Source organism: Nuphar pumila, chromosome 15 (genome assembly GCF_984573655.1).
Source record: "Nuphar pumila chromosome 15, dmNupPumi1.hap1.1, whole genome shotgun sequence".
Lineage (NCBI taxonomy): Eukaryota > Viridiplantae > Streptophyta > Magnoliopsida > Nymphaeales > Nymphaeaceae > Nuphar > Nuphar pumila.
Window position 1 is genome coordinate 82071088 of NC_143263.1, and position 22772 is coordinate 82093859.

At 37.9% G+C, this 22772-nt stretch overlaps 1 pseudogene; it reads left to right on the plus strand.

Moving 5' to 3' along the window:
• The first annotated feature begins 1882 nt into the window (after nucleotides 1-1882).
• On the plus strand, nucleotides 1883-5482 carry LOC149815782 (mitogen-activated protein kinase kinase kinase 18 pseudogene; annotated as a pseudogene).
• The last annotated feature ends 17290 nt before the right edge of the window (nucleotides 5483-22772 follow it).

Genomic DNA, 22772 nt, shown 5'->3' on the forward strand with positions numbered 1-22772 from the left:
CCACTTTCATAAGGAAGAGCGCCACTTTCCCACCTAATATGAAAGAAACGCTCCACCAGTGGGGCCCAGGTGGTACCCACCATATACATGAAAACTACACATTTGGTATGAAATGGCAGTCAGACCCCTTCTCAGCCCTCGGGCAAGGTTTTCACAAGCAACCTCTCATTTGAGGCCACAACTTTTTGGAGTGGTTCATGAAATGAATTTCCCTTGTTTCACGCCCTTTCTTATGAAATAGGACTCCAGCGTTAACACGGATCCCATCATTTCAAATAGGATGGGTTTCATCATACATTCAATCCTAACCATCCAGCTGTTGATTGGATGGCTAGGATTGAATGTATGGTGAAATCCGTGTTCTCAAGGGGCTTCTTTTGTAAAAGAAGAGAAAGAAGAAATAAATGTGGTGGTGCCCACATAATAAGCACAAAATAACATCTTTCTTATCAAAATCGTGAAGAAGCAATTTCCCTCGTGGCATTCCTTTAAAGGGAAATTATCATTAGGGATGGCAGTGAACCGGGGCGGGGGACAAGGTCTCCACCCCCACCCGTTTCAAAATTCAAACCTCCATCCCTGCCTCTATCCCCGTTTCATGTCTTCCATCCCCGGTTCAAACCGGGGCGAGGTGGGGGCGGGGGACAAGGTCTCCACCCCCACCCGTTTCAAAATTTGAACCTCCATCCCTGCCTCTATCCCTGTTTCATGTCTTCCATCCCCGGTTCAAACCGGGGCGAGATGGGGCGGGGCTCCGTTTTCCCTTGGTCTATAGTCATCCCTTAAAAGATTGGGGATGAGGCGGGACGGGGCAGGGCAAGGCGAGGATTGAGACGAGGTGGGATTGGGGAAAGCGTAAGTCCATCCCTGCCTCCATTCCTGCATGGGGATAGATTTTAACCTTCATCCCCGTCTCCATCCCTATTTCATGCCCTTCATCTCCGATCCAAACGGGGCAAGGCAGGGTGGGGCGGAGCCCGTTGTCCCCCGGTCCATTGTCATCCCTAATTAGCATTCTTGGTGAAGAGCTCCCTTGGTGTGTGAAGGAGGAGTGTTCATTTTCGAAGGGAAGGGAATAGGAATCGGTATCCTTATAGGTTTTCAAAGCACTAGGGATTGCAGTGGATCGGGGGAAAGCGGGGCCCCGCCTCGCCCCGTTTGGACCGGGGATGAAGGGTATGAAACGGGGATGGAGGCGGGGGTGGAGGATAAAATCCATCCCCGCCGCGGAGGCGGGGCGGGGGTGGACGTGCACTTTTCCCCGCCCCGACCACTTTTCCCCGCAACATCCCCGCCCCGCCCCGCCTCATCCCCGTTTGGACCGGGGATGAAGGGTATGAAACGGGGATGGAGGATAAAATCCATCCCCGCCGCGGAGGCGGGGCGGGGGTGGAGGATAAAATTTTGAGGCGGGACGGGGGTGGAAACCTTGTCCCCCGCCCCACTGCCATCCCTACAAAGGACCCCCACCCTCAGGAAAAAGGGAACAAAAGAGAGAGGCCAAAAGGGCAGTGGATGTGTGTCCCACGGGGGACCCTTCCAAAATAGGAAAAGGGCAAGAGAGCCACGCTCACGAAAGCAAAAGCCAAACAGAGATAACAGTAACACCCCCACTTTGCTTTCACAGCCAGCCAACCCACACCAACAAGAATTCATGTCATGAGACTGAGACCACCAGATAGCTTTGAAGCAACAAAAGGCACTGGCTTTTGAATCTCCCCACTCCCTAACACAAGAATACGTGGATCGGAGCAACCCCCCAACTCTCTCTCTCTCTCTCTCTCAAATCCAAGCACAATTGTCTGTCACCCTTTTTCTCTCTATAAAACTAACCCAACCAACCAGCAAAGAAAAGCTCAAGAAGAAAAGAAGAGCAACCACCATGGCAGCATGGAGCAGGGGAGCCACCATAGGCAGGGGCTCCTCCGCCACTGTCTCCCTCGCCAACCTCCACGATTCCGGTGCCGTCTTCGCCGTCAAGTCTGTCGAGCTGGCAGGCTCCGCCCGGTTGCGCCGCGAGCACTCCATTCTTTCCTCCCTTTCCTCCCCCCACGTCGTCCGCTGCCTTGGAGCTGATATCACCTGGGAGGCCGGCATCCGATTCTACAACCTCTTCATGGAGTACTTCCCATACGGGACGCTCCGCGACGAGATCGGGAGGCGAGGTGGCAGGCTTTCCGAGCCGGAGATCAGGCGGCATGCTTGTGAAATTATCCGGGGCCTCAGATACCTCCATGGGTTTGGGATCGTGCACTGTGATGTTAAGGGGAGCAACCTCCTGATCGGGAGCGACGGCGAGGTCAGGATCGGCGATCTCGGGTGCGCGGTGCTGGCGGACGACGGCAGTATGGTGCGTGAATTGGGGGGCACGCCGCTCTTCATGGCTCCGGAGGTGGCCAGGGGGCAGAGGCAGGAGTGCGCCGCCGACGTGTGGGCTCTTGGCTGCACGGTGGTGGAGATGGCGACGGGGCTGCCACCGTGGCCGGACATTGCCGACCCGGTTTCGGCGCTTTACCGGATCGGGTGCACGGACGAGGTGCCGGAGGTCCCTGGGAATTTGTCTGAGGAAGGTAAGGATTTCCTCAGCAGGTGTTTTCGCCGGAATCCGGCGGAGAGATCGACGGCTGAGCAGCTGCTCCAGCACCCATTCGTCGGCGAGTTTAAAGGGGTCGTCAGCGAGGCGAAACCGGTCTCGGACTCACCGAAGAGTACTCTGGATCGATATCTTTGGGATTCTCTTGGAATTGAGAGGACGCAAGTGGGAATTGCGGTTTGCAGCTCTGCTGCCACACTCGCTCCTGCTCCTGCTCCTGCTCCTGCTCCTGCTGCTGAGAGACTCGGATCCCTGTTTTCTCCGGCAGCGCGGCGGCCAAATTGGACATGGGAGGAGAATTGGCTATGTGTGAGGACAAACATGCCGGAGAATTCTCCGGTGCCGGATAGAATTGATGGTGGGGAGGCTTCGGAGGGACTGGGCATTGCATCAACTTCTGGGAGGGAGGTTAACCATGACTTACCCGGGACAGATAGTTTAGTCACTGGCCATGATGGTGTTGGTGTAGGAGAAGAAAATGATGATATCAGTACTCGTAACATTATTATCAATGATTCTGTTAACAATGTAAATGTTGAAAATTATTTGAAATTAGTTCAACTTTCGTGCGTGTCTTTATATGTATGTATATGTGTGTTAACAATGAGTTTTTCTGCTCTTTGGTGGTTTTTTTGGCAGTTGAGACCCCATAAATGTATTGGGCAGCGTTGATTTCCAAGTAATCCACACTTAATAATGTGTTTTCGATGAAAAAAGATATTTAGAGCCTAAAAAATTTACAAATACTTTGGACCATTGATTTTTCAAACGATATAAAAAAACTAATTAAAAAGATCCATGAGATTTGATGGAGGGGTAGAATGGTCAATATAGATTCACCAATTAACACATTTTTTTGTAAAATTACATAAAAACCTAATTTCAAAATTACAAAATCATCACTTTTAGGAGCATATCATGTCTTAGGATTTTTTTTTTTAGGATATATATCGTTGTCGCTCTCGTCTCTATCATGATCGGCTCGCAAACTCGCTCACTTAGTCAAACTGTTGCTGAGGAATTGACTCATAACTAACTCGGAACTGAAAAGCTTACGAGAGCATATCATGTGATATGTCAAATCACAACCTTTGGTGTTTTGGCATGGTCACCATCCATGTATGCATTGCCACCATTCATTGTGCAAACAATAGGGCCCGCAGTTGCTGGTTGCATGATATCTTGGGCCTAGGGCTGGGAAACTAGATGAACCACTCTTAGCTTAGATCCATACTCGTGAAATAGGCTCGGGAAGCTCAAGTATGAACAACCAATGTTGGGCTCAGTTCGGTTGGTATAAGCTAGTTAATTAATAATAGATATATTTTATATTATAGAATGAAGATGGTTGAAGTGCTTGGCTTGCAAGTAATAAGCTTAGAATTCAAATCCTATTGCTTACAAGTTTTAAACAATTGTTTATTTTGTAAATGACCTAGTTTGAACTTGGTTTAAGACATTTAAGGTCCAAATTTTATTATTTTCAACCCTAAATTTTTTTTAATGAGCTACATGCTTGGCTTGTCTAGCTCAGACTTTTCATGAGCTCAGAAATGAGTTCAACTTGAGCACCCTCGGTTCGGGTTGTTTGCCAGCCCTACTGGCTGCCATTGATCAATTGAAGGGACCATGACAGCACCAAAACACCCAAGATTAGTGATTTGGCATATCACTTGATCTGCTGTGAAGCTCAAAACTTATGTCACAGGATACTCCAATTCACGCTGGTGTCATGTCCTTTTGTATACTGTTTTTAATAAAAAAAAATACACAAATGTGGCATGTCTCGTGTGCCTGTATTCGTGTCCTTGTGACAAACCAGTACAAAGGTGTCTAATGATTCAACGTGAATCAAGCATCCAAGCCCAAGATATCAGTACAAGCTAGCTATTAACCTGGGGGAACCAGACAACTTAGCCGGCATGTTTTTGTGCAGTAGGACTTTAGTGGACTTCACTCTCCACAATTGGGCAAACCATATTTAACGGAAGCTTCTGCAAGCACATTTGGGAGGTGTGAAATTATACATTTTTTTTCACACTTTCAATTTTTTTTCTTCATGACAAGGAACCTACCTACGAACAGGGCCTACTGCTCCTAACACCCTCTATCCTAAGGGTGTCAACCGGTAGGGTTTACTCGGACCCAGGGGCGTAGCTAGGGGGGGGCAGGACTGGGCTGTAGCCCAGTCCTGCCTCCCCAAACAGTTAATTTTTTTTTTTAAAAGCCCAGTCCTAGCCTTGCCCTGATTCCATATGAAATAGATTTTTATCCATTTTTTAGCCCAGCCCAGTCCTAGCCCAGCCCTGACTGCAGCAAATAGTTTGATTTGTCCATATGAAATAGATTTTTATTAATAATTGTAGCCATTTTTTATTTTATCTCAAAAAAATTTTTTCGGGGGCGCTGCCCTCGAACCCCCAACCATCACACAAATAATTTTTTTTTCTACAACCCTGTTTGCCTCCCCCTCACATGAATCCTAACTATGCTCCTGCTCGGACCTGACCCATACCAAACCCTATAGGGTCTGGGTAGGGTGATAAATAAGAAGACCCGATTAAGACTCGGGTCCGAACACAAAGGCTAGATTAACACATGGATCCGGGTATAGTAATTTTATACCAAATCCGGGCCCGACCTGAGTTTTGATTAAGACCCACAAATTTTCAATGCAAAATGATAAAAAATATTATTTTACCGAGTATGGCTCAGGCCGGTTTGGTTCAAGTATTTTTTATCGGGTCCGAGTATGGTTTCTCTTATAGTGGGTTCGATTAGATTCAGGTCCAGACTCGATACTGTAAACTTCCTAAAAAATCCAACCTTGTAAAACTTTTCTCAAAATTTAAAATTTTGAGAAAATTTAAAAATTTTCATTTGTTATAAAGTTTTACATGACTCTCGAGAGTAAGATGTCAATGACTTCATCTATAGCCATGTTTTAACTGTTTCAGATATTGAACGGTCCGCATGAGTGCAAGCATGAGCGTATATTAGCCTCTCAGTATCAAATACAGTATGAAACCAACCTTAGACATAACCTGATTGAGGTTATTACTCTAAGAAAATTACATAGGAATGTGCAAAAGATCAAATTTATTTAAGGGTTAAGACAGTTGAGGAGTTACGTAAAAGTTGAGATTTGCAATCATATTTTAATTATTGCATAAAAGAAATGACAAAATTCACAAAAAAATCTCATTCTAAAATATTTACAAGTCATTGAAATTGTAATGATCAAGAACAAAAGTTAATGTTTACAAGTCTGAAAAGAAATAAAGTCTGGATCTCTCAAGGATCATAATGAGTAAGAGTATCCCTCTTAGTGGGCAACAACTCGTCTTTCGCTCTAATCTTTCAAAATAATATTTATAATGTGGTAAGGCATTAACGTGCCTATAGGAAACCCAAAACTAAACTTGATAAATACAAATCAAGTTTATAATGGTGCAATCAAAGTATGATTCAAATTATTTTTAAAATGATGTTCAAGGGAATTCACATCAGCATTCATTCACATTTCATTCATTCATTTACATCCATGACATTCATTTATTCATTCAAATCTATGGCATTCATTCGCATCCATGACATTCATTTACATAAATGAATAAACAAATAAGCAAATCTACATATAATTGCATAAAGTAAATATATCAAATCCCATTGATCGTATTCAACATGAAACACACACACATGTTTTTTAATAAGTCAAGAGAGTATCTCTCAAACATAACATATGCATTCATAAAGTTGCATATGACAAACATGTCAAAATTTCATTCGATCATGCCAATATACTTTTACATGAGACATACAAGTCTATGAAAAATGAAGGCATTTATATTCTTTTCTCAAATGAGTATAAACATATCCATCTCATGACTATGATATGCATTTTTATATTTATGTAATTATTAGGTCTGTTTTTAGGATCATTTATGCACTTTTGTATTTTTGTCATATGAAAAATAGGTTAATCATGCAGCGATTGAAAGATGAAAAACAAAGGGAACCTCTTTCCTAACTCTGCAGAATTTTTTGTCCTACCCTATGAATCTCTGGGTAGGCCTGTCCCCATAACCTCCATGGGATGGGAACGAGACACACGTAGTCCTTTAACATCATAATACCTTACGAGGTTCTTATTGTCATTCTCTCTTTAAGGAAGACATGAGATCGAGACAGACTCAGTCATCTCTCGGAGATCGGGATAAACTTAGCCATCTCTAAGAGCCTGGTTTCATCGGTGTCTCATTTAGACCCATGGGCTCAAGGTTATCTTTTTATTAAAGTCATAAATCACATTTTAGTGTCATTATCTTATAAGATAACTCTCTCATGTCCTTATGCATGATTCATGTCATATTTAATTCATGCTCTTATACATGATGCATGACTCATTTAAATATACCTTAATGCATGATATATGTTATGATTCTTTCAATTCAAATTCATATGCATGTACATTCATTGCATGCATGACATGCTTCATATGAAAACATTGCACAAACATTCAATTCAACCATGCATTCATATCAATCATGCAACATTCATTTCAATCGTGTATATAGATATGTGTACCTGCAAAAGCACTTCATATTCCTCTATCTAAAATCATATGAAGCAGGATCTCCTGAAACACGACAAACGAATACATCTATTTTCATACATTCAAATCATGTTCAGCATGATCTCCAAACTTTAATTAATGTTTTGCATTATTTTCACTTACCATGGGTATTTACCTGGTTTGCACATAGCATTGCATTTTTATTTATGCGCTTTAGCTTTTTAGCCGCTTGTGATACTTAGCATCAAGTATTACATTATTTGTAGTACCTCCAAGACAATTGTACATTCGCATGGTACAATATTTAAGTATTTATACAAATTCTAAATTGAATTGACAAGTGCTCTTAAGCACTTTCAATTGTAAACATAAACAATGCATAAGTACATGCGAAAACCGCATTTGCAATGTGTGTGTTAACATGGTTAACTACACACATTTATGCTTGCTCACATGTATTTTTATGACGTATTTCATACATAATCATAACCATGATGCAATTATGTATAAAATCTCTTCAAAACTGAGTTTTAAATACACATGATTCATATTTAAAAATTAATTTTAAATCCCATTTAAAACTGCTTCAAATTTTAGAAATTACGCTCTCTTATGCATTTTATCGAACACTTAGCGTGTGGCAGAATTCTCAAGGCATAAACTGATTTTTTAGAATTATAAACATGTATTACAAAATTAAATAAACTAATTTAGTCATGCTTGTTACATTAAATAATTAAATCTTAGCATAATCACTTAATTAGGCATCTCAAAAACCTAATTTGCTAACATGATACCACGCTACACAAATTAATCAACATAAGGCAAACACACTAGATTGTGACCAAACAACCTAATTAAGCATTCAATAAGTTTAGTTTAGGGATCCTATCTTCATAGATTCGATATATAAATGTGAAAAAACCATAAAAACCAAGGGGTTTCGCAAACTCCGCAACAAATCACCTTTTTGGCAATTTACAAAGCGCTTGGTGTGCACGTGCAACACCAAGAAGAATAGCACAGTGAGGCTCAACTAGAGCGTTGCCGCGCTGATGGAGACACTACAGTGCTGCATAAAATATGAGGTAAATATCAAAAAATGTTCTCCATACAAAATCAACACCCAATTGAAAATCGATGGGGGTGATTTCCTCAAAATTGTTCCAAACCTTCAAATCGACAAGGGTTGGGCTGGTTCTTCACAGCCTGCATGTAGTCCCAGACATCCTCAATGCTGCTGCAAGCTTCCCAATACACACATTTTCCAAGAAAACTCAATTTTGTTAGAGAAATCAATCAAAACAAACAGAAATATAAGAAGTAATGGTTGGCGATGACGTAGACAACATTGATGATGATGAAGATGGCATCCAGACGATAATGCATAGTTTCTAATGCAGAAGTGCACAAAAACCAAGAAACTCCTTAATTAGGACAATCATCTAGGAGAAATGCTCAAAATATAGGGAAAACACAATGAAGAAGAAGGAAATGATGGATAGTTGCTCACGTAAGCGTCAATGGTGGCTGAAGATGTCACAAATCCTAATGTTGGTCAGCTAGGATAAGGAAAGAAGGAGAAGAAGGTTTTTCTCAAAACCACGAGAGGAAGAAGAGGGAAATAGGGTGTCAACCTCTTGGGATTGGAAAATAAAGGAGATAGGGGGGTCGGGTTCCCGAGTAGTCCCCACCTAGCTTATCTTTAAGACCCTTGTGCACCTATTCCAAACCGGGTCTAATTCAGATCTTGTTTGGATCCAGTTCGACTCAAAACCCTAAATCGGGTTATGAGTTTAATTAAATACTAAAAAATAAAAGTTAAAATCCTATATCATACTTATTTTATTTTTAGATTAAAAATAAAATAATTTAATTCTCTTTACTTATTAAAATTCCATAAAAATATAATTTCGGATCGACTCTATTGGGTCCAAACCAATATGGACTTTGGGTCCATATTAAAAGTCTATTTCTTCCCAAATTTAAATCTTATATTTTGCTAAAATGAAATAACTATTCTAACTCTAAGTAGTCCATTGTTTAGTACTTTAGATTAATAAATAATATTTGATTAAAATATTCTACTTAAGTTATTTATAACCAAAATACCCTTTTGATAGAATTTCTTTCGCAAAACTTCCAAAATCCATCTAGTTAAGTTCAAAACACTTTGAAAACACCTTGACAAATCATAACTCACTAAAATATCTAGTTTTTATTATAAATTAAATATTTTAAATAGTTATTTATCAAAAATATTTCTAAAAATACCAATTATGCCCTTATCGGCCAGAAGTGAGTAAGTGAACATGTGAAATATTAATAAACAAAATTTAAAAGCTAGAAACACATTTATAACTTAAGGATGAAATGTTTTTCTTTATTTACTTATAATCCTCAAAAATTTACAAGTTTTACAAATACCATACCCAAAAATTGGGGCAAGGTCGGGTTTCACCAGGGTCTGAACCGAACCTGATCCGTTGATACCCCTACTCTACCCCCTTTCTCTTCTGATGATAGAGAAAGCTAAAATTACCTTGCAGTGAAAATGAACTTTCTCGTAATGTTTTCTTTTTTAGGGAAGCATTCCTCATAGAGGTCACTTTCTCACAACGCCAGCTTGAAGGCCATGCAACTGCAAAGAGTCATTTGTTTCTAATGTTAAAAGGGTCATCTTTTTTTTTCTAAAATTTATGTTTTCATTATAAACTCTAGATACATAATGAATAATTTTCATAAAGAAAAAGATTAAAATCTATTTCAAATAAAAAACAGAGGTCTTAATTAACAACACTTTTAAGTCATTTGCTTCTTAGGCTATGTTTGAGAGAGTGGAATTGGAGGTTGTGTTGTGGTTTCCGTACCCTCTTCCTAATTGGGAGCAGTGGCAATGCTGAAACAATGTGGTGGGACTGGTGTTGGTAGGCCCAATACCACATTTCAATGCCTTTCACCAGAGGATGTTTTTGGCAACTCCATCTCTCAACAACACACATTGGCAACACATTGAAACAGTGTTTCCATCACATTGCAAGGCTCCCAAACATAGCCTTATTTTCATGGCTGCTTTTCAGTCACTTTCCATGTGCTTCAATATTAGTGATTCAGGCTTCATGCATCCAAGCATTTCTCAAAACACTCGCGTCTCGATTCACACTTCGCGCATCATTTCTCGCACCCGCTTCTCACTCTGGTAACTATGGGACAAAGTCTGAAATCCAAAGTCCAAAGTCCAAAGTCCAAAGTCCATTATAAGTGAAGCAGGTTCTGTTTGTCTAGTAGCTGGGCCAAAAAGGGGTTGGTCCATGCCTAAGATATAAGATATGTGGTACTAACCCAGCAGAGGCTTTTGGGGGGGCTCGGGAAACCCACTTAAGTTAGACATTTCTTGGCTTGAAACTTGCTAGTGAAGAATACGCTAAGCATATTTGTTTCTTTTTCTTTCTTTTTTTAATGAAGACAAATTGCTTCACATAAAGCATAGTGAGAAAGGCTTAAACGGCAAATCTACAGCAGCTAAATTCTCGTGATAAATTGAAGTTTTTTATTTTTCTTGCAATTTTCATGTTCAAAATTTAGCAAAAATGAATAAACAAAATTAAAAGTATTTGTAAAAGAATATAAAATATAATAAGAATCATTTTTTTCTCCAAATAGTTGATATAATGGCACATATCACAACCGAAACGTGATATTTTGGTCCAAGTGATAATATTGCTATATTTTGAAAATACCAATAGTTTGCCCATTTAAAAAGACAACCAAAAAATGGTTTTCTTTCATGACATTTTCAAAATATTGCTGATATTTGTGGCTATATATGCTATCAAGATTTTTTTTTTATTTGTCTATGGAGAATCTTTCTACATGATGAGGATAATCTAGTGCACCTGCTAAAGAAAAAGTATAGATAGACCATTTCCTTCACCATCCAAAATATCGTTTTTTTCTTTCGCGATATTAAAATATCGCCGATATTTGTCACTGTGCTATCAATGTCTTTTTCTTCTCTATAAAGGACCTTTCTGCATGATGAAGATAATCTAGTGCTCCTGGCAAAGCAAACAGCAAGATAAGAACATTCCCATCAATAGAGAGCCAAAAAAGCAATCGATAGGTACTTTGTAGCTTTTGGGCATTCCTTTCATGCTAAGTTTTGATCCTCCTAAGATGTTGGTGAGACTTGAATTTCCCGGCACTCAAATCCAAACTCTCCATAAAATAATATCTAAAGGATTTCAAGGGAATTACCAATTCCTGCAATTCCTAGATACGCAAATTGGTGATGGTGATTGGGAACATAGCCACAAATATCTCTGATATTTTGAAAACATCGTGGTTTCATCATGATATTTTTAAGGGATGATATTATACCAAAAACATGTTATTTTCAAATTTTGCCTATTTTTCAAATTCTGCATTTTTTGTAGGGGTGGCAAAATCTGACCCGACCCGCCAACCCGCTTCTTAGCCGGGTTAGGGTTTGGCTTAAATGGGTTCGTATCATAAACGGGTCGACCCGCCTAACCCATTTATTAAACGGGTCATGTTCGTGTTAGGGGTATGCCAACCCGTTTGACCCGTTTAATAAACGGGTTAGGCGGGCGGGTCAACCCGTTTACATGAACCCATCAACCCGCAACCCGTTTATATATATATATATATATATATATATATATATATATATATATATATATATATATATATATATTAACTTATCTAACCCATTAACTGTTTAATAAATGGGTTATCGTGTCTATGTTATCGGGTCGACCCGTTTAATAAATGGGTTGCCGTGTCATGTAATCGTGTCGTGTCGACCTGACTCATTTATTAAACGGGTTAACCGTGTCGTGTCGGGTTACCCGTTTAATAAATGGGTTGTGTCCGTGTTTGCCACATCCGACCCGTTTAATAAACGGGTCGTGTTCGTGTTGAGGTATTCTGACCCGTTAACCCGACCCGCCAACCCGACCCGATTGCCACTCCTAATTTTTTGACTTAATTTCAATGTGATAAAAACATTTTTTGCCTATTTTTTATATTTTTATTATCATATTATATATCTATATATGGATATTTTCCCGGTATTTACTCAAGAAAAGATCTCTTTTTTTTTTCAAAATATCACTAGATTTTTGTTCACCGATATTTTTGAAGAACAGGATTTGTGACTATGATTGGGAAGCAAGTTTTCTTTTACTCAATCCCTGCATTCCCGGATTCACACGTTGTCTTCGTGTTACGTTGTCTGCACTCTTAAGAGTAATATCCATTTAAAGGTACGGCACAAGTGAGAGTTACAAAGAAAAAAAAAGGAATCAGAGGAATCAAAGAGTTTGTGTCTTCTAAGTAAAGTAATCAATTTACTCAAGCTACGGCAGAAAACATAACTAATGCCTTAGACCAAGCATCCTTCCCATTTGGCCTTGTTTAGGCTTGGAGTCCATCAAACATAACTAGACATTCCCCAAGTGGAATTGAGCAAGTGAAACAAACTTCTCTTCTAAGTGCTGGTGAAATTGGTGATGCCCTTAATTGTGGGTTTCTTTCCCCAATATGAAATCTAATATTTTTTTATCATAATTGATTCCATGAAAGAGAAGAGAAAGAAGGGGATGTTGGAAAAGTCAATTGGTATCTATCTTCATATTCTAAGAAATCTGAACTCTCTCTGTCTATCTTCGTATTCTAAGAAATCTGGTTGTGCCCAATCTTTGTGGTCTTATTTAATAGGACATAGAGATCTCTAGATGTAATTGTCAAAGATGAGTCTTTCGTGCTTGATCTGCTTTTGGGTCCTGTTGAAATTAGACGATGCAAGCAGTGGAGACTGATCTGGAAGACGTAGTTGCTTACTACTTGGTGGTTTGTTTGGATGGCACACAATGATGTTATTTTCCGTCAAATTCTGATCGTCCTTAATAATCTTGTCCATAAAATCCCGATTGATGTATATGTGATTCTAAGTATGCATCTTAGAGACCTCTCCTTCGATCAACGTTCACTCATCGGTGGTGCCTTCTAATCCAGCGGATCCTGGTTGAGCTTGGCTTTGTTGTCTGTTGCTATCGGTTTGTAGTTTTTTTTTCTTTATCTTCTTATTTTTTTATATTTCTATTTCTGTTTTCTATCTTGTTTGTTTCATGGGTTCAACATTTTGTTGATCTTCATGAGTGGTAACGTTGATCTCTCTCTCTCTCTCTCTGATTTTTCCAGCAATCTAGTCCTAATAACCCTGCTTAACTTCTTAACTTGAGTCTTCTTCAACATTATCATTAATGAGATACTATCTGTAACAAAATTACAAGACATGCATGGAGAGGGACTGCAAATTGGATGTGTCTTTTGGGTGTTGTTAAACAAGAGAAACGTGTCATCTGGTAGGAACATTTTATGAAAATCATGAGTTTGAAACCCATGGGAGCATTCCTTGCCGTAAGGTCGAAGATGGTTGTACTCAGAGGAGTGCAGAGGAGACCTCAAAGGTTTTACCTATAGTTGCTACGGAGTATTGGTACAGGTATGTGAGCTTAAAAAGTTTCAGGTACATTTTTATCGTAAACGCATATTGATACGGTTCCAACAATTATTGATAAGAGTTTCTAATAAACATTAATAAATTTTCTAACATAATTCATAGGAGTTTCTAAAAAGATCACAAACATATATTTTTATAAAGATACCTACAAATTAAAATAGCTAAACATAACATGTAAATCAATCATTAATACATAATAATTTTTTATAAACTATATATTTAAAAATCTTATCATAAAGTGATTGTTGCGCATACGTAATAATGCTAATAGAAATTGATAATCATTTATAATGTAATAGGGAAGTGTTTTTATATAAGTTGGTACGTTTCTTAAGTAATTGAGATGAGTTTCTAATACATTTGGCACTTTTTATATGGTTTCAGAGACGAGTTTCGTACTGGTACTGATACACTTGATACATGATAAGCTAGGGTTTTACCAATCAGAGGTCTGCGAATGTGAGGTCGACGAAGGGGGGAATCCCTTTGACTAGGGGTGGCAATCTTGTCGGGTTGGCGGGTCGACCCGACGGGTTGGCGGGTCAGCATACCTCAACCCGAACCCGACCCGTTTATTAAACGGGTCGGCTGTGGCAAACATGAACCTGGCCCGTTTAATAAACGGGTAACCCGGCACGACCCGCCAACCCATTTAATAAATGGGTTGGGTCGGGTAAACGGGTTCTCAGGTTCGTGGGTCAGGTTGGCGGGTCGGGTTGGCGGGTCGGGTTGGCGGGTTGGCAGACGGGTTGGCAGGTCGGGTTGGCAGGTTGACCCACCCGCCTAACCCGTTTATTAAACGGGTCAGCCGGGTTGGCATACCCCTAACACGAACCCGACCCGTTTAATAAACGGGTTAGGCGGGTCAACCCGTTTATTAAACGGGTTCATTTTTTCCAAACCCGAACCCGCCTAAGAGGCGGGTTGGCGGGTCGGGTTGGCGGGTCGTGTCAGGTTTTGCCACCCCTACCTTTGACTAGCCATGTGTGAGCAGGCCGTGCACACAACGTGAAGCAAAAGGGTGAATATCCACTGGGAATTGAATATTGGAGTGTTAAGGGTTGGTCATGCTCTTGGCCATATGACACGCACCTACTATGCTGGACCTGGATCCAACCAAAACATTTCATTTGGACAATTTACATTCAGGGTTGAACCAAATCCAGCCCAATTAGGGACACGAGACTTTGGCTCATACTTCAAGATGTCTAACCAAATTCCTAATGGATCTTGCTTTATACCTTATTCATTTTCTGTTATGTTAAAATGGGCCCCTGGTGACTAGTTTCATTTGTGACAAGGTGATCCACTTTCACCCCTATCTCTTTGTAGTGGTGATGGAACTCCTTCATAGGCGTATCCTGGCTGCAGTTGATAAGGGTGATATTATTATTCCATTTTTTTGGCATTGTTCTGTTCATATAACCTCCCTCTTTATTTGTATGTAAAGAACAATGATAAGTCTATATTGACTTTCTGAGATATTTTCTTTGAGTTTGAGAAGGTTGTGGGAATGAAAGTTAAATATTTGAAGTCTGAGTTCATTCCTATACACATTTCTCAAGGACAGGCTGATCATGATCTGAATACTCTGTTGGATTGAATCAGAGGTAATTTCCTTATTCGCTATTTAGGTTTGCCATTGTTCCAAGGTCAACTCCCCAAGGACAAATGCCAACAAATTATTGAAAGGGTTGATCAAAAGATTGGTTGTTATCCTTTAAGATCCCCACTTCAATTCTTTATGATGTAGAGAGGATATTTTGTAGTTTTCTTTGGGATAACATACTACAAGAATGAGGATCAATAGCGGAGACTCTTTAACGGCAACAACAAAAGTCGCCGCTATTTATCAAGCAATAATGGCACGAATTTTGTCTCCGCTACTTGCTAGGTAATAGCCACAACATAAATATTGTGCTATTATTACTCTACTACAGCCATGAATCTTGCCGATATTGCTTCATCATTAACGGTGAGATGGACCGTGTTGTGAATGCCTTTTCCCTACACACATGTCGCCGTTACTGATATGTCTTTAACGGCGACAATATCTAACCATTAAATATTGTCGTTAAAACACTTTAGCAGCAATATTTAATCGTCAGATAATCTCATCATTAAAACTCAATCAAGGCGATATATAAATGTCATCGTTATAGGATTTTACTCTGTAATGGCAACTTTGTATATCGCCATTAAAGATATGTCTTTAATGGTGACATGTGTGACCATTGAATATTGCTATTATAACATTTTTACGATAATATTTAACATTCATTGAATCTCGTTGTTATAGAGTAATAACGGTGACATGCCAGTGTTGCCGTTGTAGGGTTTACTCTAAAATGACGAGATGACATTGTCGCCATTATTGGTTTTACTCTATAACGATGACATTTATGTCACCGTTATAGGGTCTATAATTAGAGCCCAATAGACCGTTTTTTATTTTTTATTTTGCTCTCTCTCTCTCTCTCTCTCTCTCTCTCTCTCTATATATATATATATATATATATATATATATATATATATATATATATATATATATATATATATATATATATGTGTGTGTGTGTGTGTGTGTGTGTGTGTGTGTGTGTGTGTGTTGGACTGCCTTCTCCCTCCTCCTTGCTTAGGTGATGTCGTTGAACTGCCTCCTCCCTGCTTAGGTGGCACTGCCTGACCACCGTCCGATTGAGGATCAATCTTCTCTCTTTCTCTTTACTCGGGTGATGCACCACTGGACCGCCTCCTCCATCCTCCCTACTCAGGTGACGCCATTGAACCAAGGATTGATCCTCTCTCTCCTATCCTTGGATCGGTATGCATCTCTCTCTTTATCTCTCACACTCTCTCCCATAGACTTTTGGATCACATTGATAGCATAACTTGTATTCAGCACCAATGTTGTCATTATCAGTGTGTGTATCGATCGATATTTATCATGTCGGTAGAAAATCGATAAGCTTCACCCCCGAATCAGTTATTTTTTAATAAATATGAAAAATACTTAAATTTTATTTTTAATATTATTTTAATAGCTTTAACATGTGTCACGTTCTGATTGACACAATATTTTTTAATTATTTTTTGGTTGATTCACGTGAGTATCGAGATTGGCTTATTCACCTGAATCGTTGGCCAAACGATACAGGACTGATACCAATAGAAACAACAATTGAAACATCTGAGGTTGCGTCAGTCAAAGATGCACACCAAAAGGGATTGCTCTATCTCCAAACTTAATCTTCAGTATGAGTTTTTTTTAACATTTTTCTTATCATTTTTTTCTTATCATACTGAATCAATGTTCTTTTTTATAAGAATAAATAGAGTGGTAAGAAGAAAGAGATCAAAATGCACAATCTCTATACTAGGCATATGCATCAAGATGCAATACTAAGTGACATAGTTTCTGAAGTTGTCGGAGTTACTTGCAATAAGATACTGGCTATACTTAAGGGGTTTTATCAATGAAAATTTCTTCGAGATTTTGACATAGTTTTCAATCCATTTTATAATTCTTCTCATTACCCCCTGAAGGTAAATCATCCCATAACAAAGGAATTATACAATACTAAATGACATAAAAAGACTAATAACTAATTATCAAATCTAAAAATTTAGCGTTGGCTAATAATTTATAATCAAAACTCCATAAATTAAAATTGGCATATCTCATATTCTTTGCAACAAAAAAACTGGTTTTAAATTTTGAGTAAAAAATGTACCATTTATAATATGTTCATCTCTCTCTCTCTCTCTCTCTCTCTCTATATATATATATATATATATATATATATATATATATATATATATATATATATATATAATGGAATGAGACTGAGTCTCTTAGAAGATACATGTAAGGAACTAAAGGACAATCAAAAGCTAATGAGATCAATAACAATGAGCAAATCAAGGAATGGGAGATAAATAATGCTAGAGTCAAATCGTGGTTGTTGGGTTAAATGGAGCAAGGCATAGCCATCAATTTGGTTAGGTTTGATAATGCCATGGATGCATTAAAAAAAAAAATTGTTAAGTGTATCAACAAGCCAGTATCTAAGAAGACTTGGATGGAGATGATAAGAAAGGATATGAATGCTTTGAACCTCACCGAGGACATGACATTGGATAGAAATGAGTGGAGGAGAAGGATTCATGTGGAGGACCCAAAATGATTTTCTTTTTGGTTCATATCGCCGACCCCAATTGTTTGGGATGAAGGCGTTGTTGTTGTTGTTGTTGTGTATCAACAAGCCAATTGGGCAAGAGAATATCAGTTGAATAGGAGTTGAGAGTGCTTATACAGGAGAGCAAGATTGTTCAAGCCTTATATATAGGGATATAGAGTTTGGGATGCTGTTGCTCTTATATAATTTGCATCTAAGTGTTCTAAGTTTGACCAATGCAAGACCTATCAGGTGGAATTGGGCTGCCACGTGTATCTGAGTCCGATTTGATGTTCTGTTGGGAGCCTCAGTCCTCATTCCATATATATATATATATATATATATATATATATATATATATATATATATATATATATATATATATATATATATATATATATATATGCTTTACTGTTTGGGAGCAGTGTTGTTTTCTGGCATTCTTACTATTGATTTGCAGCTCTATTTTTGTTCAACTGTGTATGCTTTTGTCCCACACCTATCCCGAATTTGTTTATAAGCTATTTTTTCATTGCTAGTTGTCGCTTGGTTTACCTTTTCATTAAAGAATTGGAGAAAAAGCTAATAAGAAAGTTGGTTCTTAGTCTCTTGAACAATATTGTATCTTGCCGATGCTACTAAGTTATATGATATAGATTAATAGACCATGCTACTAGTTATGCTTATTGATGTTAGACCCATAGTATCTGGAACCATATCCCTTATTCCATATGAATTACAAATTTCTTTGTTTTATTCAGAAATTCTGTTAGATCTGTTGGTATTATCTTTAGCTAGATGTATTAGCGGAAACTGATGAAGAGTTTAAGAATGAGCTGAAATATTGTGGGTATGTAATACTGCATCATTATCGTCAGCAAACCTTGTGAAAGTTGTTAAAATGAGAAAGAGTTGAAGCATGGGCTGAATTACCGTGGGGCTGTAATATTGCATCATTATCATCAGTGGCTAATATTTGTTTACTCTTAAATAAAATATTTGGTAGCATAAACAGGATTACATTTCAGAAGTAGAGAAAGAATTTGTCCTAATTAGGATGGATGAACCCATATTACCAATCTACAATCAATAGGTGGACACGTTATACTTTTTCCTATTTTGATCTTTTGTTTGTGTTGTTACTTTCTCTCCTATTTTGAATGAAAAGCACGGATGTAGTTACTTTTGTTTGTGGTATTTTGAAATCAAAGCAAATCATATCAAGACATTCTGAATCTATTTTGCCGCAATCAAGAGGACCAAAAATTTAAATTCTTCCTTGTTCTATATTTTTAAATTCTTGATGTACAGATGTTGTTAGAAAGTCGTAATTGGTTGAAGGATTCATAGCTAGATCCAAAAATTGATATAAATATAATTGAACATCTACAAATTAAAGAGTTGACAAAGCATCTAGGGTCACAACTAAAGTGTAATGCAAGTGCTTTAGTGTTCCTTTTCCCTTGAAAATGAGTTCAAAAATATATATGGCCCTTGTTTATATTTCATAATTGTGTGCTATCTTAACTCCATGATCTTGATGTTGTCATTCATTTAATTTAATGTTGTTCTTGTATGATAGTCAGTATTCTTGTATTATTCAATTTTGTACAGTGTAGTTTGATCTAATATTGCTTGCATAAAATTAACAGATGTCAATATATCGTTCACTGTGAGGAGGTGGGTGTTCATCTTCCCCATGAATCAGTTCACTACCTAACAGCCAAAATGTTGACACACCTAGAAAAGATCGACTTTAGATCATACGTGGGTAATACTTCAACGGAAAAAAAGAAGACCCTTTACACACAACAGTTCACTGTAGCTCTAGAGCCATATACGGCGGCCTCAGGTAAATATTAATACAATATTTTTTTAGTATAATTACAATTTTATTATTATAATTCTTATTAATATTTGTTTCTTACAATAAATTAGCAACTCCAGAGCAAATGTGGGAAGAACAAATGTGTAGCCCACCAGAAGCAAATCAAGCAACAAATGGCTTCAGTAACTATCAAGTCTGAGATGCAAAGAGTCGTGGGTGAGGGCTCCTTTGTATTTTTTAGGAGGTTTTTGTGCATCGTCTTAGAGCCAGTCATACTGACTCACAACTCGTGGAAGAAAGTCTCATATAATGAGAAGATGGTATTGTGTGAGGCAGTTTATGTAAGTATATTGCCTAACTATATTTTGATAAACAAATTAATTCATAAAATGAGGGTTACTAACTATATTTTGATAATTTAGTATAGAAAGAGCTTAATTTAGTCAAAAATATACCTGAACATTAGTGGTGTGTGAAGAAGCAGCTTCAACTATCATACTCACGGGTGCGAGAAGGTTTCTACAAGCATTACCAGAAGTTTCAAAACCATAACGTAGCAAAACAACATCCTCCTGAGGGAGTAGACTCTGAAGTGTGGAAAGGGATTTGCAAGTTTTTCACTAGAGTCTATTGGACGGTAAATATTGGATATGTATTTATAAGTAAATAAATGTTCACAATTTTAGATTTTTGTCTACTAATTGATCTTTCTTTGGTTAACAATGGGTGTCGGAGAAAAATTTCATGAATAGGGCAAAACAAACGATCCAACATATTAGTGGATCATCTTCGTACCTCTAGAGGTATCATACGAGGGTAAGTTTTTTATTCTCTAAGTTTATTTTTTTATATAGTATAGTGTTAAATATGTTTGATGTAATAAATTCTTAATTTATTATTTACAAACTGAAATTGATGGACAGAAACTGACGGCGAGTGCATTCTACAAAGAGACACACACTCATTCAGATCGCACGACATTTATCTGTAGCGAAACAGAAGACACCTTTGTAAGTAACTCATACTTTTTAATGTCACATTCATTCATTTTATTTTGCACATTATAGTTAGTTATTGATAACCAATTGTTAACGATGTGCAGACGAAACTGCAACCTATGAAGAATAAAAATTTAATATTTTCTTCACAAAGAGGCCCATCAATAATGCAGCCAAGGTCCTCGGGTAGCGGTATAGACTTGTGAGGAGGATGGGTGAATTTTTTCCTCCAACCAAATCATTCAACTCCAGTCAAGCCCAAATTTCATAGCTATCTTCTCAGTTGAAAGTGACGCAGATGGAGCTCCAACAATTAAGAGAGAATGTAGAGCGAGAGAGAGAAGCAACTAGACAGGAAATAGAGGAAGTGAGAGAAGTAACTAGAAAGCTCAAAGAGAAGATGCATGCCTTTATGAATGCGCACAGACATAACCCTCATTTTAGATCCAAAATTTTTAAACTCTTTAGTTATACGAGAAGTGTATATGTTTTGATTTCTAAATTCTTTGCTATAATTGCTATAATTAAATTTTAATTTATTTGAATATTAGAAGTGTATATGTTTGTTGCAGGCTTGGAGATGATGTATGGAGTGTAAGGGGTTTGTATTTGAAGTATGTTTGTTGAAGGTTTGGAAAGGATGTAGGGAGTATAAGGGGTTTGTATTTAATGTGTGTTTGTTACAGGCTTAATAGGATGTGGTGGGTTTGTATTTGAAGTGTATGTTTGTTGCAAAATTTGAAGTGTATGTTTATTTTTTTGAAATATATATTTGAAGTGTATTTTTGTTGAATGTATGTATTAAGTGTGTTGAATGTTTGAAGATATATGTTTGAAGTGAATGTTTAAGGATGTATATTTGAAGTTGAATGTTTGAGGATGTAAATTTCAAGTGTATTGAATGTATGTTTTTGTTATAAGTTTTTTATTGTAATAAAAAAAATTTAATTTAATTTTTAATTTGTAGGTTTATAGCCTATAACGTCAACATTCCAGTCTCATTGTTATAAGCTATAAACCATGTATCTTTGTTATAACCAACAATGAGTTAATGCTCGGCGTTATAGGCTATAACAACGAGTTAATTAATGCTCGCAGTTATAGGCTATTTTGTCATTATAGGCTACCTTGCCGCTATTAGTATTCTCAGTTCCTGCAACTTATCTCGCCGGTGTTGGGTAACCGTTTAACAATGACCTATAAATGTCGTTATTTGTGAACAATGGTCATTTCTTAACTGTGATAGACCAATAACTGTGAGAAAAATCATCGCTATTGACCATCATCCTTGTAGTGACATTGATCCAGGGAATCATCTTCATCTCATATGGTGGGAGATGCCTTATGCACCTAAACTAGAGGGGAGAGTGGATCTTCGTCTTCTTCAAGATATCAACAAGGGTAATCTTGCTTTTCTTAGTTCCTTTATTCTGATGAAGCAGTTTCTTTTAGCTAATTTCATGAAGGACAAATATTTGTGGATTCGTAGTCTTTGGTCTCCTAGTCAAGTGCTGTGTGGATCATAATCCTGGAAAGGTATTGTATGGGATGGCGTTTTGTAGCCCCAAATATTAAGTGAATTGTTGGTAATTGTGAGTCCCTTAAGTTTCGGAGAGATCCTTGGTGCTCGTATCCTCTAGAGAATAACTTCTTTAAAATTTGGTTTAATTGTTTGCACTATTAATATTAGCTAAGCTGAAGTTTATTTAAGTGTGGAAGAAGATAATTTTTCTTCTCAATATGTTCCTGCTAGATGTTATCTTATGAATGTTTACCTCTTTCAGGAATCTGTCTTTCATCTTTTTATTACCTGCCATGTTGAATATTCCTTATGACGTTTTGGCATGGATAAAATTTGGTAGGCATCGCATTCCATTGGGTACGCTAGTTGCAGAACTACATTTGTGGTTCAAAAACTGATTCAAAAGTAAGTTGATGGAAAGATGTTGGAAGCAGGTGTTTCACCTAGTGATTTGGTATTTTTTTAAAATCCAAGTTAAACATTATCAGGGTGCTTATACTAGTCTCTTTGTTATGATAACTTTCAGAAGC